Genomic DNA, 20,138 nt, shown 5'->3' with positions numbered 1-20,138 from the left:
AGTGATTGTGTTTAGATGAACTCGCTGCTGACTCGCAGTAAGTCATCTAGAAACTAGACCACTGAAGCAAACACTCAGTGACTTTCCCACTAACTGTTCATTCATCACATGTTACGCTAAAATCACAAAAGTTCTTGTAAACTTCCCGTTTCTGGAAAACTAAACAGGAGAGAGAGTGAGAGAGAGAGAGTGGGGGAGATGGAGAGGTGAAAAAAAAAGTTGTGTTCAATTTTTCATGGTCTGGCTTGTTTGAAAGCTCCATCAAGCTTTGTGATCTCATGAAGCCACTTGAAAAACTCCCCAAAGATTTCCGTTTAACAACTGCCCTCTGTCCAACCGCCACAAATACTGCTTTTTCTGGAGATTTGCATTTAAATTTTAACTCTCATGCAAAGGCAGTCGCTGCCTCTAGACAATCTCTTTTTCACAGCCTTGCTTCTCTGACAATACCCAACTCCCACCACCCTCCCATCCAACCCCCCAAAACCCTTCACATTTTCACACTTTTTTGTTATTTGGAACTAATTCTTAAAAGCAGCTGAAGAGATAAGTGACACTAAAATTAGAGTCTAATCCACCAACCCTCAATATGGGGACATGGAGAAAGTAGATTTGTCAAGCCTTGATTTAGCAGTATTCTTTCATTATAAAAGTAGCACTCTTCACGCAGCTTAGCAATACGAAATGGCTCAATCAGTCTCATGTGAAACACTGAAGTGGGAAGGGGGAAGAGGATAGAGTAAGGGCCTATCTGTGAACCCAGACAACTTGGCATCATGCTGGTGCCATTATTGTGTTGCCAGCATTGTTTTCCTACCTGTGCTGCACTCTTCAACTCTCAGGGTTCCCCTTGAAAATGACATTTGCCTTCTACTTCTAAAGGCTCCAAACAGAGGAGCCCTTTCACTGGGGCATTGTAGAGAATCTGGGCCACTGTGTTGGGTGTGTAAAATGTGTAACACTGGGCTGGGCACTGGAGACTGGGGTTTTTTTTTTGTTTAGCCTTTTAAATCCAACCAGCTCAGGCAAGGAGCCAGCTACCGACATTATCAGGTGGATTTTAAAAAGAACAAAAGCTCCTCTGCGATTCTTTACACTGCCAGTGGAAAAAAAAACTGAACAGAAACCCCATCCAGGATAGATACTCAGCGCGTGTGTCTGTTTGTGTGCATGTGTGCATACACATTTATACCCCCTGTCCTTGATATTTCAACCAAATTCATTTCTTCCAAAAGATCTTCTCCCCGATAACAATTCTTCTGTTTACTTATCTCTTCAGCGAGGTCCCAAAAACTGGCTGCGATATTATAAGTGCAAAGGTCAAAACTAAAGCCGAGAACATTGAGAGGAAAGCATATCTTTTCTGGCTCGCTGTATCTAATCACATTCACAACATAAACGTATTTCCGAGGCCACAAGAAGGCCAACTAACGGATATTTTTGGAAAGATAAATCTGGAGGATGAAAAAAATGTCACACTTGACTGCAAACAAGGAAAGTGCATACTTGTGTTGCCTGTTATCTGCTGGTGGACAAGCAGTGTTGGAGAGAAAAACTATTGGCTGAGCAAGATAAAGGCTATCCACAGGGAATGGAGGCAGGGAGAAGACAGCGGGAAAGAGGAGGGTGATGGGCAACAGGCCAAAGGCTTGACCTCTTGGGGTCAAATAGGTGATTAGTAACATTTATCATACCTACGCAAGCTGCTAAATGAGAAGCCACGCAGCTTCTCTCTGAAGAATTCAGCCACATTTCGATGTCAAAGTCCAAATGAAGGCTGGGCCCACTACTGGCAACCAGATGCCCTGTGTTTATGACAGAGACAAATATTGGAATCCCTAAGTGGAAAAACATGCCATGCTGGCACACAGGAGCAGCAGTGAAACGTTACATCATTTTGACGATTTAATGAGCACAGCCTGGATCACATCAGAAGTTTAAATACCTGCCAATGCCAATAAAAAAGCTTGTATTTCATGCTTCATGAGAGAGGCTAAAAAATAAGTTTCATTCGATATGAAAACAATGGTTGGAGGATGAAGGGGCTGCGGTTGTGGCTGAGGAGGAGGCAAGCAGCGCTGTCTATGTCCTGATGAGAGCCATGCAAGGTATCTGAACACAGGGAATCCATGGAGCCACAGCTCAGCCGCATTGACATTCACATGGAGGAAACGACAAAGAAGCAATTGAGTGCGGGGAGCAGATTTGGCACAGACTTATCAGAGAACACTCCACCCCCAGGGGAATGCCCGACAGAGGCTCTCTAAAGAAGCACGGCAGCTTTGCATTGTTTTGTTGCTGTGTACAAGTGGACCAGAGTTCGAGTGGGTATCCTGGGCCAGAGGCCAACTAAGAATGAAAAAATGCTGTTGTGCGGGAGGACAATTAGGACACACTCACGCAACAGGCATCCATCAAAGTGGAGATGACACTTAATTTCTCAAATAAAACAAACATAGCCTTCTTGTTGGCCATTTCATAACTGCATGGGCAGAAAAGCCATAATGATCCCACTCGAAGTGAAATGCACAAACAAAACACAAATTAGAGATGGCATCCCATTTTCATATCCCACGCCTCCAACGCACAGAGGCGATTAACAGTTTTCAGTTGCAAACACAAGCTTCCAAGACTCCCTGGCACTTTCTCGGAACCACTCAAAGCGCTTGGAAGGTCCAAATGCAGTGAAATGTTATTTTTCACTTTAACTTTTTTCTGAAATTTACAATCTGACAATCAGCACCACTTAATCCGCAGTTTATGAGGCGCTGTTGCCATGGCATCTCACGGGGGTAGAGATGTTAGCGGGCACTGAAAACACTGAGAGCAGATGTTGTCCGACGCAACAACTGACAGGGTGAAGTCAAAAGGCAAGAGAGCAGCCTTTTCACATGTGCGTATGTGTAACAATGGGCAGAGCTCCAAATGCTCTGCAAACTGTTTTCACCTCATTTTTCACATTCCTATTTCCACCACTGTCCTTGTTCACTGATGAAGCACACCAGTCACCTCTCTGTGCTGGGAGTGAGGGAGGGTCGGTGTGGTTTCAGAGAGGGGACAGAAGGCGAGCAATCGAAATCAGGATCAACGTCTGAGCAGAACTGTTTCACAGCCAACATTTGGAATCGCAGCAGAAGAAGAAGCCAAGGCTAGTAACATTAACGGTGGCGCAGCTCAATTTTGTCCCAGCAAGCCATAACAGTGAGCCATTATGCACAACGCCACGCCCTTCAATTGGCAAAACAAAATGTCTGCAGTGAAATAGGTTTACTTCACCCGGGACAGATACGCAATGATAGCCTGACTCTTTTTACACTCGGGTGTGGATACCTGACCCAAGCTTGACAGATTGGGTACGGATGGAACTTGCTTTCAAGTTCTTTTAATGAAATATAGGCAGGCAAAATGTGCAGGGAAATTGACAGTCTGGAGGCATTTTGATTTAGTCATCAACGCAGACAATAACGAATCAGTTGGTATGTAAAACACCAAATGTGTGAGGTTCTCTTGAGATATGACAGTAAGAAGACATGTGGACAGAGGGTGCAGGATGCAGGCTGGACTATTTCATGACAGGGAAACACAAACTAAGCATGTCAGCTAACATCATGTTGGGATATCACCGTGTAGACGAACAAAGACAGGCCTGCCTGTAAAAACTAAAGCATGATTTAAAAAAAACAGGACAGAGAACAAAGAAATACCACCAAGACCCCACCAGGCCTTACAAATCACCGAAGTGTCTGATTTGGCTGGAATCCAAAGCCTGGTTTCCCATTGGACAAGACCCGCCAGGACTCAGGGGAAACCCCGTGACACGGCCATGACGTTATCAAGGATGGAAGAATGAACGCGGCCCCCTCCACCTTGCCTTCTCATCACCATCTTGTCGTCAGAGACGTGTAACACATTCTCCATTGTGCTTCTCATATCTCTTTATCAAACCTCACAGTCTTGAACCTCGCATAACATAGCCACTGACACGGTCACATCCGCCATCTTGCTCGCTGCCTCCCTCTCTCTCTCTCTCTCTCTCTCACACACACACACACACACACACACACACACACACACACACACACACACACACACACACACACAGGCATTTACATGTGCATCACGTTTGCTTGCTGCCTTTATGCTTGACAGTGTTGTTCCTCGTGTTCCTTCCTTGTGCTGTTGAAGTTGGACGAGAGATGTTGACTGACTGAAGGATTATTGATTGTATTGTTAAAGTTAAATTAACACTATAGTACATTTAAAGAGCAGTTGTCTGTGATCATTATTTGTCCATATGTGTTGTAGTTGTGCCCCCCCCACACACACACTCTGCATGGTTTTACAGAATATCCACAAAGGAACTAACATCAATAAATAACCTCATTAGTATTAATGTACATGGCTATTGCTTTACGAACAAAATCAGTGATACATTAATAGGGTTTACAATTATTGTATTGATGTAGAAGATTTCCTACAGGATGTCCAGCATCATTCACTTTGTCTTTGATTTTTGGTTTCAGAGGAACAAAAAAGCTTGTGGCTGTCGTGAGTTTCAACTAGGTGTGTCCCAAGCTGATCTGCAGAATGGGGATTGAGGCCACCAAGGCATTTTTTTTAATGGATTATATAAAGCTCAATCTCTTTCCAATCCTTAGTTTATCATAATCCGTTGCACTCCTATGAACACTGGAACCTGTCCTTAAGGCACAACATTGCATTACAAGTGAGTGAACTGCAATGTAACGTGTACAAATAAACACCAGCCAAGACTTCCAATTAATACTTCCCAAACAGACAGTAGGCGATAGCATGTAAAGCAGCTTGGATTTATAATATAAGGTTGTTTGCCTCTATTTCATGTCTTTGATGCTGTGGATGAGGAGAGATCCATACCTTCCTGCCACATAAGATAAGCACTCTTTTCTCTGCGGATACTAGGGGTGGGCGGTACACCGGTGTGACATGCCACGACAAAACATCATTACCATGTTAAAAGTTTCAATATACTAACAATTGTTAAAAAAAAAGTTCTTTACTGTGGCCGTGATAACAAGCAGTTAAAGGGCTATGCACATACTCATAGAACAACTATTTTTCTCTATAACACTGACTCCTGTAACACGAATATGTGAAGGTAAAATTACGAGCAAAGCAAACTGATATCTCAGCTTCTGTCCTCCGACTTATCAGTATCTTAGCCCTTCTATTGATCAAGTAGTATTTCTGAAGCTCAAATGCTGCCGACATGCCTAATCCCACCCCTTTTGTTCCCTTACATTGCATCCTTTTTTATTTTTGTGGTACTGTGATAGAATACTGTCCCTGCAAAAAAATAAAAAATAGACCGCTAGATAGATAGAAATCTTAGGTCCTATCACCCACCCCTACCCCTGGATACCATCCAAAACAATACAGACCACAAACTCTGATAGGAAACAGCCAAACGAATGCAGCGAGGCAGGCTGTGTTTTCTCAATGCAAAATAACTCAGTCTATCTTACTTTGTTGGAAAACACAAATAAAGAATCAGATACCTGATATTAAGTGACACCTGGGTCAGTGCGGTGTGGACAAAAAAACAAGTACATTGTGAAATGGCAGTGGACTCCGTGTTGACTAGGCAGTGACTAAGAAAACTAGTAATGGCTGATGTGTACAAATGAGAGATTCTGCAGGAATCGCCCCGGAACAAGGAGCAGAGCGGTGCCGATAAGCCTCCTGGAACACAGTCAACACATTTCATACACACAGGGCCTGGAAACAACACGCTTGGGGCTTCCACCTTCATTTAGATGAAAATGGACCTCCTCGAGAGGAAATAAAGCCATTTTTAACTCCCCCTCTCACTACGAGACGGCCTCCCGTAATGTGCCCAGTCAATGGACTGTGGGTTTATTCAACTGCAGGCAGCCCACAGCACTGCCATAAATAATGTAGGGCAGCTCACATGAAGCCCTAATCACCATTGTGCTGTCACCCAACAGAGAAGATTGCTTGTTTAATTTACTGCGCCGCATCTGTCTCAGTTCTGCCCAATTTAGTTTCACAATTTCACTGGGCAACTACTCCAGGTATTTATCAATATGCTTTTCACTCAATGCCATGAATCAATAAGAATGCAATGTTGATGTATCAAAGTCTGTGTGTGTGTGCACGTGTTTTGGGTGATGTGTGCATCTGTGCCAAAAAGAACAAACAAGAAAGCTGCAGCTTGTGAAACAACAAAGGCTGGCAGAGAAGAAGCCATCAACACTCAATAACCAGAGCTCATTATTGTCCATCTACAATGTACTTCATTACATTACTATTCCATTAGCTTGCATACATTTGCATATTCCAGTCACCTCTTTACAGAGGCTGTTGATCATAAATGGCAGCCATATGCTGCCTGGTGCGCCATATTACAGAATTATTACTGTGACACAAAAAGCCAAGAAAAATGGAAATTATGTTGACATGAAACGAAGTACAAAACCAATCAAAGGATCCGCCTTTATTGATAGAGTCTCACGGTCTCAGTGACTGAATGAGTATCATTTACATACATGAGTCGTGTTTCCTCGCTGACAACCATCTTCAGGCAGACGCCTAGTTTGCTGGGTACATTTCTGAGATGCAACACAAATACATGCACTGTGCATGCAGTCAATTTATGTGAAAATAGCAACACAGGAAACATGTATTTAGCTTTTACAGGAACAAAAAATAGAAGATTGATTAGAGCTATATAAAGGTAAATGTAATCAGCTCGTAATCATCTTTTGCTGCACTATTTGGGGGGCACTTTTGACTTGCAGTCTGCTCCTGCCGCTGCACACACAGGAATCCTATCATCTAACAGACTCTGTGCTGCAAGTTTTCAGCATGACAGTGATTTGGTGCGATGGCTCTTCTGCACTGTGATGACAGCCCATGGAGACAGAATAAGTAGCAGTGGCACACTAGCTGCATAGACTTGGCGGGCACAGGGCAAGACAGCCGAGCAGCATGATAACGATGCTATGAGCTGAGCCGCTTACGACCAGTTAGCTGTTAGAGCTAGCAGCAGCAGCAAGAGTGGTATCATTGTTCAGGACCATTATCTCTCCACCGTGATGTTCACTTCACACTGATAAATGTGGCCTAGCAACTCGAGCTAATGTGCAAGCAGCTGCAACCACAGCAGCTGGGTAATACAGTGTCACATACGCCCACACAGGAGGCACAATAGAGTGGATTTGTTCCACTGTTTAAGATGCTTTGGTTTGTGTTGAGAAACTGGACATGGACGCTGCTCAGGACGTTCTTCATTAGGGTGATTAGATTTGCAATGGTGAAGAGCAGTCCAGCTAATAAGTAACTACGACTACTTTTAACAGATTCCTGTTGGAACTTGGTGGATTTGTTTAATTGTTTACGTGATATTTTCAAGGAAAAACACTAACCATGGTCAGGCCGCAGCTTATCCAATGTGAATATTTTCAGCTTTTCTGTTTTTCATCATTTTAAACTGAATAGTTTGGGGTTTTGGACTGTTGGTCGGAACAAAGCAAGACATCTGAGGACGTCACTTTTGACTCCGGGAAGCTGGGATGGACATTTTCATTATTTTATAAACAAACAACAGACTAATTGGAAAAGTAATCAGCAGATTAAAAGATAGTGAAAACAAGTATTAGTTGCAGTCATTCTCTGTAGCCATCCATTGTGAGAAGTCCAATTTCTTTTTTATCTACATGGATATTCTCTATCTGGCACCTAAGGAGTCTTTTTCTAAAACTGCATTGTCTGATTTTCAAACTGCCTAAAAAAATTGAGATTAAAATTATACCAGCGTCAACAAAGCAAATATGAAAATGGAAGGTTTGTTCTTCTTTGCAAAGAACCACAAATCACTACAAAGTCATAACTGACTGCAGACACACACTGGGCACAGAGCAGTTCTGTATTATCGAGGAGCGCTTAAGGACAGATTGGCTGGTCAGACATCTGTGTAAGTGACACCAGCTTTCTGGCTAGCTGTCTGACTCATGGCAGCAGAGGGTTAACTTGGCAGCTCGGCTGTACAGTGCAGCTCTAAATGGAATATTAACAGCATGTCCCTCAGTGCAGACTGAGAGAGAGCAACAGGAAAAAGGAGGACGGAGAGAAAAGGAGAGATGGAGAAAAGGCAAGCAGCAAGGGGGTGGGTGTACGAATCCAATTTCCAGTGACAGTGTGCTCAGGATCACTGTTTCAGTGAAAGAACATATCATCTGTCAAAGTTAATGGCAGTGTCCTGGGGAAAATGAAGGAAAATAGAATGGAGACCATTCATTAAGAAGGTGGGGGATGGGGGTGTGTCGAAGCCACTGGTCTGCTTCACTGTCTCTCCGGGAAAATAAATATATACACAAGCCATTATTTGTGCATTTACGAGGTGGCAGTGCAGCCACGATCAAGGTTCTCATGCTCCGGAGATAATATTAGCGCAGATGCCTGAAGAGGAATCTGTGGGCAGCACAGAGCTATCACTGGGAATGACGAGGTGGGCCTGGCTGCCTGGTAGGATGGCTGGCAGGCTAGCTAACAGGCCTGGCCAGTCTGTCTCTCACACAGAGCTGTGGATGTACTCAGTGGAAGCAATTGATACCATTGTTTTATGGAGAGGAGGGTGGAGGGGGATTAAGAACCAACAATAGGGCTCTTTCACTGGAAATGTCAGCCGTCACGCTGGGGGACTGTCCGACTGGGCAGAGACACTTTCGTAAAAAGCCAAGGTACAAAATGAGTGTGGAAAATAGTATGAAACACTGTGACGAGGGCAATGAAACAGTGTGACATGGGCCAGAACATTCCCATGCCAAATGGTAGAAATGCAATCTCGAACATGGAACAACAGCCTATGGGAAACTTTACAACGCAGATCATGTGAGAACAAGTCAAACAGAGACACAGGCCTTTCAATTTACTATTGTTTTGCTACTGTTTTATAAAAGCAGCGCAACAACTCTGCGAATAAATATGTCAATGATTTCAAGGTCTACCAAAACAATCTGCAGCTTGGAACACATTCCAAATCAATAACCAGGATAATAGGCTATATGGGTCTTTAGCTCAGCCTCATTAGGAAAAAAGAGACAAACGTGGCCTGATTCTTCAGGCAAATTAACATAGTGAGGAACCTAAAATATCACAACCGATGATCCGTTCTGGGACATCTTATCATGAGACTATACAACAGAGAGATACAAAGTTCTCTCTCTGAGTGCTTTGATAACCCCACTGGCCTTGGACCTCTTTGAAAATCTCACTCTGAAGGGTTGAGGTGAATATAAAGCGCAAGTTGAAGTGAGGTACCCTGCCGCTTTAAGGCTGGGATGAAACCAAGTTATTCTACCACTCTGACCTAATTGCTCTCTCGCTCTCCCGACATGAACACTGGGAGCTGTGCACTCTGACACGTAAAGATTATTTAATACCATCAAAGCCATAAAAAGAGGAATAAAAGGAGGCGGTGTGAAAGACGGGGGGGTAGTTAACTGTTGTGAAGCTGGCAGGGCCGAGCAGTCCAGAGAGCTATGTGGAAAGCAGCGGAAAGGGAATCAGCATGCAAAACCAGGCCTGTCTAACTGCCGCCGGCCGACATGAGTGGAGCTCCCACATCCCAACATCACAGCAGCTCCAGAACTCCCCCTTCGAAAAAAAAAAATCCCAGTCGGCTTCGGCTACTCTCTCCTGGTATCGGCTCCCACCCTTCTTCTCTCCCGCTTTTTCCCACACTCGCCCCAGTCCCTAAGGCAATGACGACGTCATTGGGCACCACAGCCAGACCACTGTAATATCCCAATTTATTTCTACTTATTCTGACAGAGTCGGGGCCTGTTTCATTTAGGTCAAGGCTGATTTTATTAGCGTAAACGTACGCTGCTTGTTTCCACTGGACTCCATTTGTAGAAGTAACTTTTTCTTTATCAGGCCAAACTAAATTATTCTTCATGGCAACATCAGTAAATTGGTAAACAGCACATGCACACATCCAAATAAATTCTAAAAACCTAGTCCATTGGTTTGTGCTATATGCAGTGAATGAAACTGATTCTGCAGCACAGTTTTTCCAAAACAGCCACTGGCAGTCATAATCTGGCAGTGTGTGGGTGGGACTGGGTAGAGGTGTTTACCGTTAGGCAAGCGCTGGGTGACATCTCCAGGGTGCCATGCCATTGTGGGGAGCACGCCTCATCTGTCAGTGCCTGATGAGTTTGTGCTGTGTAGCCACAGCCTCGTGAGTCAGCCTGACTTGTCAGCAACAGGGGAGCAGGCTGCTGTTTTGGGGCTGTGTGTAGACCACTACAAACCAAACCAAACTAAACCACCGCCTCTTTCAGAGAAATCTAGGTCCACTGCCAAATCCAGCCAAGAGTATGCAACCTTGTCTCAAAATACATCCTCCTGACTTTACTAAGTTGTCATTTTCACATCCTACTATTGGTGGTTTAAGTGTGATTTTGGAAGGATGCTATCTTGTGACTCAGATCAAGCCGATTTGCCTCATTCAGCAAGAAGGTGACCTACTGAGGCGTATGGATGACACCATCTATAACAAGAGGATGGAAAGACGCACTGCACCCACTCTCTAACTTGCCATGCAATATCAAATCAGGACACTCAGAATTTTAGACCGTTGTTCCACAGAAAAGTGTACAAAACTGGCCAACGCCCGATTACATGTACAAAAACGTCTCTAAATGAAAACAATCCAACCAACCTTTATTAACTCCTCATCTTCCATCTTGTAGAGTCATTTGTTCCGCCCATGATGAGCAAAAGAAACTGTTATCAAATGTGACACACAAAACTGTCAGAGCTAGGAGCTACTGACTCACCAGTACCGTGTTTTCAAAGAATGAAGAAGACAAAATTTCCTTTCCAGTGTCATTCACTATTGACTTTACAATCTGCAGGGGAAGGAGAGGGACTCAATGAGGGGGTGGGGGATGTGAGGGGACAAAGTGAGTGTGCCACTGCCTCAGCGATGATGACACATTTAGTGCCATGTGAAACCGAAGCGTGCAAGGCTTTTAACTGGCACTGCACACGCGGGGAGAGAACCAACTTCCCGTGGGCGCTTGTCAGTGAGGGTTGACAGTATCACAGAAAACTCTTGCCTTGTGTTACGCAACAGAACACCACTGCATTTTTTACAGTACAACACTGAACACTGGGCAGTCACACATAAAAAAAAAACAAAAAAAACGTGTTTTTACAGAGAAGTTAAGCAACTTCTGTTTTAGTCGGTGTTGAATATATTGTTACAGGAAACTATGCTAAACTTTAATTTCTGCAGCAAGGAAGCAGTGTGAGAAAAAGATACGTTACCAGAGCTGTAACGTACAATGATTTGAGGACATAATAGCCCTATAACCCTAACCCCAAACCCTTCTCATTAGATCTTAAAGAGTTAATATGTGAGATTTACTTATGAACACAGAACATCATACCTTTCAGATAACCTATTCCTGCCAATGAGACAGGAACTATGTTTCTAAAATTCAATAGCTGCTTTTTGATCAAAGTATTTTTATGTGCATTTTAAAGTGTCGCATTAAAAAAGGCTGATGAAAAAGAAAATGTGCTCAATTACACAAAAAAGTTTTTTGATTTTTTTTTACACTCGTTTGAGTTGGTTTTTGACTTTTTTAAAAAAAAAGTTAGTGCACTTAATGGGGGATGGAAACATCTTTTCTAATAAGTTCTGACAGCATTTAACTCACATGATCGATCACCTGTTTCCATTACAGTCTTATGCTTAGCCTAGTTTATTTGCTCCAAACCAGTTAATGGAAATGCAAATAATTCATGCACAATTTTCATTTTTCTTATTTTAAAAAATTAGCTTCAAACTCGCTTGACAATTATATGGAAACACAGCTATCGATTGGCATGACGTGGGATCAGATATGACGAGTGCTAGACTGCACAGCTAATGGCTCTCATCAAAATTACTGGAATATGTGACAGTTAACTGGACAGGTATGAAATCTTTCGTTTAGCCCAAGCTTTCCCAATTATAATGCACAACATTTAACTGTGAATCACACCAAGAGGGGAGGTGACAGGGTGGGAATACCCTCAGACACACCAAATTTCCCACTGAGTGACTGGGCCGCTAATGCATCTGAATGTCACAGGTTGTCACTGGAAAGGGCATCTTCTTCTCCCAGCCCCACCCCACACAGAAATCAGTCTGCTGCCATGTCTGCATATCAGAGAAGTTATGTAAGGCCTCATAAATCTGAACTATCATAAAATATCATTCAACAAATCACCCTGTGCCAGATGCATCGAGTGCACACATTACTCAAATTAAAAGGAAGCACCTAGAAAGCACTTGTTCCAGCCTTAAACAGAGGCCAATAAACACTGTAATCTGTGGTTTGACATGACAACAATTTGTCGGATAACAGTGCAGGTTTCTGATGCTGCAGGGTGTGCAATTCAAATGTTATACCCCAGCCCTGACATTTAATTTGCTGGAATCAAGACAGCTGAAATTGCCACACTACCCTGACAGGTGTTAATCCGGGGTGATAACAAATTAGAGGAGATATCTGTCAATTTGTAGTGGTGCTATAAGGCTTCAGAAGAATGCATGCGTGCTTTGGGTCATCGAGTTTCCAGCTCAGTATTAGAGCACATCAAAAGAATGCAGGCTGTGGCTGCCCCTCTGCGAGCTATGCCTCTTCATCCATTTACAGCACACTGGGAGGAAGTGGGCTCCTGATATGATCGGTATCAACAGCGAAGTATACTGTGCACTCGAGCAAAGTTCACCTCAAGCCTAAAACAGCCCACAACGGAGCAAAACTGAGCCAAATTTGCAAACGCACGATGACACAAAATACATATTTCTCCACATTCCGCTGCCCTGACGTTGCAAAAACAAATCAGGAGCGGGTGCGGGCGCTGGGGCACGCAGCAATGTGTGATTATACAGCCACATAGCAACACTTTTCGGAAGTGCCAAAGTGGATGGTTAGCGGGTTGTCTCTGCTAATTGACTGTAGAAAAGTGTCAGCGCTGAAACACTGCACATCCCCAGCGTCCTCACAGGCGACACTGACGAGCGGGGGAGCGTTAGCTTTGCATGCTAGCTGCCCGAACAGACGTCGAATCCACTGAACATACTGTCGCTCGGACAAACACCTTCACTGTGTCTGTTCGTAAAATGCCTTTTCCTTTTTTCTTTCTTTTTTCTTTCTTTTTTTTTGGTCCCCGTGAATTAGCAACTTGACAGGAGTTTCACACCCCAGTTGTTCAGTCCACTTATATCTGACACTGAACGGCGTTTAAAAACCCTGTCACACTCGTACATCAACCGTAGCCACGCATGACGCATTAAAAACCGTCCAGGTGAAACAGTTAAGCCGACAAGCGCTGCCCGGTTGACCTCCCGACAGAGGCCGAGACGTGGACGCACGTTGTCAAATGTTGACAAGCTGTCAATGACAAGTGGATGGTAATACCTGGGACCTGTTGACTCCTCCTCCGGGTCCCCTCGGGCTGCTGCTGCTGCTGCTGCTGCTGCTGAAGTTTGGCCGCGCAGCTGTATTTCTCCGCGGTGCTCACTCTTTTCAAAGTTTGCTGCCGACTCTCAAATCTGCAAACGGTGGCTCTCACGCGCGCCGGGTGACACTGGTCCCCCCCCCCTCCCGCCCCTGCCCTCGGCAAACCGTAGCTGAGAAACGGCGAGCAGCTTTTCAGAGAGCAGGCAAGTTCGGCAGCGCTCTCGCGAAGGCAACCATTGCAGTCACGTTCTCTGGCTGTGAAATCCAACACCCGCGCCGACCCCGCCCCTTTCCTTTTCAGGGGGCCAGTCCTCAAAAGTGGATGTCCTGCTCTCTCCAGATGTGCGCCGAGCTCTGCTGTGATGATGCGAGGCAGCAGGAGGACGTTCGTTTTCAGCATTTCTTTATAGCTCCTTTATGCTGCACTAAGATTAGAGGTGGAGGGACTCGTATATGTGTTTAACCAGAAGTAGCATCGCCATTATGGAAGTCTTAAACAAGTAAAGTACTATCTGTAAAAGTAAAAGTACTCATAACGTTCCGTTTCATGGTACTGTAATGTCATAGGCATTAACACACATGCAGCTAATTTTAACTGTTTTATATACTGTTGGATACTTTAATCCGTAGTTATCGTGTTATATAAATTGAGAAAGTCAGATAAATGTAGTAGTATAAAAATTAATCTACAATATCCCCTTTCCTTCATAGAAGTATAAAGTCGCAAAAACTGGAAATACTCAAGTAAAATACATCTACCTGAAATTTCTATTTAAGTAGAACACTTGAGTAAATGTACTGACTAAATTGCAAAAATTCCCTTTTCTGTTCAGTCTGGCAGCCAAAGACACGGTTTCTTGAGTTGCAAAAGAACTAACTTTGTACTTAACCTTTAATGTGAGGTTAGAGTCAATGGTGTCTCCAGTGAATGTCTGCTTATGTAACCTGTGATATTTTAAAAGTAATGCAACCACACACGAGTTTGCAACAGAGAGTGCAACAAGCCAAAGGAAAGCACAGCAAAATGTAATACTGATTTTACACAAGCCTCAAAATGTGTGGAATCTTGGCAAAACAGATGAAAAGTGCTTTTACTTTTGCGAGGAAAATAAAGAATGCTGCATTCTGAATGCAAGAACACCAACACAACAATTATGCATTCATTACACAACCACTGAAATACTCAAGATACATAACTTCAAATTCTACACATCTCAGACTGTTGTAATCATGCTGCTAATTATAATCATGCATGATAGGAACATCCCATAAAAAATCAAATTTTACAGTCATTTCTCCTTTTTTTCTGAAGCTCTGGGTAAAAAGCCAACTCCATATCATCACGAAGGGACACAAGAGAAACCGGAGAATGTTGTGATTTTATTCAAATATGTATCATTTGTATAAAACTTTAAACAGTCGGGCCCGTCCTCCATTGCGTGACTATGCCTCCCCTTCCTGCTGAGAACACCATTAAAGGCTCTAAAATATCTTCCTTCACAGATTGTATTGTACCCTTTTGTCACACTGCATTTGGGCAGTCAGCTTCTTCTGCTAAATGCACTGCTCAGGCAAACTCTGTGCCAGATCACATAAAGAGCTGCTGCTCTTTTTATATCTAAAGCCAAATTATACATTTGTCTAAAAGCAGCCCAACTGGGTGCTCACTGACTCTGCATTATACTTTTATGCTGCATACATAAGCTAGCTTTTAAATGTCTCTTAATCTATTTTTGAGCATGTTATACGTGATGGACCGTTGTGTATGTCTTTATGTTATCCATCTTCTTTGTGATGGATGTCATAACTGGGTGCATGTTTTTAACTGTGCCTGCAAAGACACTGCATGTGAAAATAAACTCTCACCCTGCTGAGAGTTTTAACAGCTGAGGCGATTACATGATACTGTAAATGGCTCATTTAAAATAAATCAATCAATCGCTTAAAAATAAATATGTAAGCAATTATGTAAGACATTACCAGCAATAAGGGTGTCAGGTTTCTGTGTGGACGCATACACATGGACCAGCATATTTACTCGTCGATCAACTGTAAGGTAATTGGTGGAAATTTTGATAATCATCTACAGCTTCAAAAACATGATGAATTCTCACTTTTATTTCTAATATAAATGGAAAAACATGTAGTTTTTTCACCACTGATAAAACGATGATTGATGGCTGTGGATTTTTTGAGACATCATGTTTAGATGTTTCCATGTATACGTAAGCGTGCTCATACAGTAGGTGCGAAGAAGTGTGTGCATCTGTGAAGATGTTAGCATGCGAAGGAGTAGGATGGGAAAGCACTGCTTCTCTTCTGTCTCTCAAGTATGACTGCAACACTCAATAGTTTTCCGCCCCAGAAAGCAAAGTTTTGTGACAGGTGGTAGATGTGAAACCACTTGTCCCATATGATTGGACAAAGGCCACAAGACAGCTAGCGACATACTTTGCCTCCACAGTACCTTCTCAGTTGCTTTTCATCTTTTTTTTTCCCTGGGAGCATTGACACTGCTACAGCGGGACTGCCACCGACAGTATCCTCCTTGTTTCCCCTGCTGCCTTTAAGGCTTTCTCATACAAAAGCTGTGAGTGGCACTAAGCTGTGTCAGTTGTCACGCATCACCACACAAGTGAGGAATGCAATCCTGGGGGGGGGGGGGTTAGTTGTGACATGGGACACACAGGCATGCGAGTAGCTGTGGACGGAGGGAGTCGTTGTCATAGCAGAGTGGTTGAAGACATGACATTGCCTTCTGACAGGTGGACCTGGGGCCCAGCATGCATGTATTTAGCATGTGCTCATGTGAACTGGATGGGCACGCCTTCGTTCACTCAGCTGCAGTGTGGGGATTTGTATTATGTTGTGTTGTGTTTCCTCTACATGTCTCTAGGTTGGATAGTAAGGCCTCTGGGGTCTCCTTAGCCCAGCTGCATCCTCCACTTGTAGCCAGGTTTACACTGGAAGTCACTGGAGTTGAATCTTAATGGCTTTCCAGTCTAGTATAGCTCCCCTCTGCTATGGGATGCAGATATAGACTGCATTTCAGAATGTACTGTACAGCGTACGTACTGACATGTCAAGCATAGTGGAAAGCCTTGTGACCCATGTTCCATTTAATGCGTTACATAGCCCCCCTCTATGCAGATACAGTGGCTTGTAAGACACATGCATTAGCTTGGTTTCTGGCTACTGTACAGAGTCAGAAAATCAGAGTTTGGGCATGCTTTGAAGGTCCAAGATTTCTAATGCTGAATTTTCAAGGCTTTAAAGGAGCAACTATAAGTGACAAAGAGGCGTGTCATGGGCATGAAGGATTACGTACAGTGCACATACAGAATGACTCTATGCTTTTGGTCAGATGAGATGTTTCTATTCAAATGGAGATACAATAGCTATATCCATTGATTCCTTGATACTTTCATTGATACATCCAGTTATTTCTAAGCTGAGGATCAGAATCTCCCATGACAACGTTTTTTTAGGGGACCCAAGGTGATTTACAGGATAGGTAAATATGATACAGACAACATAAAAAAACTGCGTATTTTTCTAGAATGAACCTTTCTAGAAAGACCTCTAAATGAATTGGATAGGGTGAGGTGAAAATATCACTCTTTTGATGCTATGGCCTGTAACCATATGTAACCTGTGATGACGAGTCACAAGCAGACTTTGCTTTGTTTCAAATGAGAAATTTGATCTCTTGCTGAGGGTTAGATGAAAAAAATTGACACCACTCTCATGTCTGTATTAAGTATGAAGCTTGAGCTGGGAGCTGATTATCTAAGCTTAGCATAAAGATTGGAAACAGGTGGAAACAGCAAGTCTGGCTCAATCCAACTGGAACAAAATCCACCTGCCAGTACCACTAAAGCTAACTAATTGATTAACTAATGAGCACATTATTATTTGTTTGTCAGCAGACCCAAAGTGATTGGCAACCACTGCATTACTGAATTCTCAGCGGCATCACAGAGCTGCCTTAATCCTGTGATCCCCTCTTATGAAAACCATGACATAAAATAGTCCCTGTATATGGTCATTGTTACACGACTGTAGTGGAGTGTGATGTTTCTCTGTGCAAGGCACCAGGTGAGCCCCATAGCAGGTGCTCCTTTTCCGCCTCTAAACATCGGGTGCCTATTTACTGCCCAGTGTGAAAGTCCAGAGCTATTTCCAAAGTGTGGTAACATTAGCCAGCCTGATCAATGCTTTCACCCCCGGCATGGGGTCACATACCACATGTCACGGTCTGGTTCACAGAAAAAAAGGGAGGGTGACAGGGAGGCAGGGGGCCCCTCCTCTGCATACGGTGTCACCCACACCCAAAGGAAATATTTCCAGTTCCCCAAATGTCAGTGGACAATTACAGTGCGCAACGGGACAACATGAGAGCCTGGCGTCAGAATGGCCGGCAGCCTACCAGCCTTTCTTGGGTATACATTTGGAGAGGATCTGAGACCTGGTGCCAAGGCTTGGTGGTCAATCACCATCCACTGAGTCCCTTGACTTTTAATTCGTCCAGCCTGCTGCTGCCTTCTTATAACCACATATTTACTTGAAACTCCCAGAAGCCAACCATTCATCACTCTGCGACTCCCCTTTATTAGCTTGTCATCCATGGAAAGGTCCAATGTTGCATCCGTCATTCAGCAACCATAGAAAGCGTGTCGTGGCAAGGCTGAAGGCTGCATGATCGTTCTGAATAAAAGAGCCTCTCTGGATATATCATAATAAGTTAAAGACATCACACCATTTGAATTCTCAAAAGTAGCTACCCCGCCAGTAGCTGAATGTGGCACCCGTGTCTTCAAGTGTATCTGGACAAGCGTGCTGAAAAGCTGCATAGCTCTCACATTGGTTCACTTTATGGCGCTAGCTTGTGAAGTATAAAGAAGAAATGAGCGAGGGGGAAGAAAGAGAGCGCAGATGAGATCGTATCAGCCGCATGGAAACAGTTAGCCGAGACCCAAAGCCTCCTTTGAACTGCAAGTGGCTGTTAAGAACCAGCTTTCACTCAGCACACATTCAAATAACATGCCACCAACACGCAAGACGTCACAGAAACACACACTTCCACACACACAGCACCACCAGTGCTGCTGCCACACACGGGGACGGCCCTACACACCCACCCACATCCCTACCTAATCTCACCTGCAAGAGAGAAAAGCCATTATACAGTTTAATTTTCTCTTTCTCATTTTTTCCCCTCCTGGCGAAAAAAAAGATGATTTTTCAAACCTCTGACAGCCGAGCCTTTTGCAGGATTTAGTCCATCTGAAAACATGTGGTAAGCCTTGTGGAATGTTTCAAATGATTCCCAGATGTGGGCCGCAGACAGGTTTAACCCATTCTTTTCCCGCTCAGCGGCAGGGAGGAGGTATGAAGGAGGCCTTGCCGGCAGAGAGTCTGAGCAATATCAAAAATGCTTTATCCCTCTCCGTCGATTTTTGTTACTTTCAAAGCATTAGGGCTCACTGAACTGTGGCTTAATGTAATTTGCCGTAAAGCTAAAAATGGAAGTCCTCTTATGCTGCATTACCCAAGAATAAAGAATGTGAGAGCGCTGCTTTTTCCAGATGACTCAGCAATTGCAGGGACCTGGCAAAGTTAAGGAAAACACCTTTATTAGGGACAATTCAGAGTCCCAACATGGTTAACTTCTCTCTGCATTGCTCAGCAGATTGTTTTCTTGGCCTTTTCTTTCCCCCTGCAAAGCAACATGCAACAAAGCAGAACATTTCTCGTGCATCAGCTCTAAAGCAACATCTCTCAGGGCATTTAATATAGTCTGCTGAGCTTTGCCAGTGTCATTTAAAAGAAACGCAAGACTTAAGCTTGCTTAATGCTTCGCATGAACTTCATCGTCATTGTTTACATGGTATGATTAAGCCAGGGCTCAAAACGGAGTTCTCTTTATGAAGGACATTGTTGTTGTAGTAACACTCCCAAAGATGGCGGTTTTGATGAGATAGGGAGGGAGGTAACAGAAGAGCCAAACTACTAAACGGGGTGGAGAGAGTGAGCCGCTTGATATCCTATGAGCAATAAACTCAAGTGACCCCATTCCCTGTTCTCCCTCTCTATCTTCAGCTCTGCCGTCGCCTCCCCTCCGCCCTTTTCTCTCTTTCTTTCCCTCTCTCTCCTTCCCTCTATACTTCCCTCTCTCTCACCAGCCTAGCCAACTGTGAAGCAGTTGTCCAACATGCCCGTCAGACTGCCAGCCAGCATGTTGGACTGACTCCCATTATACACAATCATAACAGACAGAAAGGGTACATGCAGACAACTGATAGAATTGCACTAAAATTGAGGGCAGAGGAGAGTGGCAGGCAGTCATTCTGGCAGCGAGCTGGTGAGCAAGCAAAGAAAGATAGAGGAGCAGCCAGAGAAAGGGAGATAGAGGGAATAGTCTTGTGCTATGAGGCTCTTAGCAGGATACCATAGGCCATATGAGGCCAGAGCAGGCTGGGAAAGATTGTTACTGCTTTGAGCTTCCACATGTGAATGCACCGCAAAACCCCCTCTCCCTTTTTCTGCCTCCCTCCCACAAGCCTCCCTAAGGAAAGACCAGTGTTTTAAAAGAAGCACAAACAACTG

The 20,138-nt window shown here is 43.9% G+C and overlaps 1 long non-coding RNA gene across 1 annotated transcript in view; it reads right to left on the bottom strand.

Annotated features, from left to right (window-relative positions):
- The window catches only part of LOC139349257 (uncharacterized), a 41,887-nt gene extending 28,147 nt beyond the window's left edge, over positions 1–13,740 (bottom strand). Inside the window, exon 1 of the long non-coding RNA XR_011603447.1 lies at positions 13,488–13,740. This is a non-coding gene — a long non-coding RNA (uncharacterized lncRNA). The remainder of the gene's footprint in view (positions 1–13,487) is intronic.
- Positions 13,741–20,138: the final 6,398 nt, after the last annotated feature.

The sequence above is a fragment of the Chaetodon trifascialis genome, chromosome 21, assembly GCF_039877785.1.
Source record: "Chaetodon trifascialis isolate fChaTrf1 chromosome 21, fChaTrf1.hap1, whole genome shotgun sequence".
Lineage (NCBI taxonomy): Eukaryota > Metazoa > Chordata > Actinopteri > Chaetodontiformes > Chaetodontidae > Chaetodon > Chaetodon trifascialis.
Note: the sequence above shows the minus strand (reverse complement) of the source record. Positions and strands in the feature narration are given on the sequence as shown.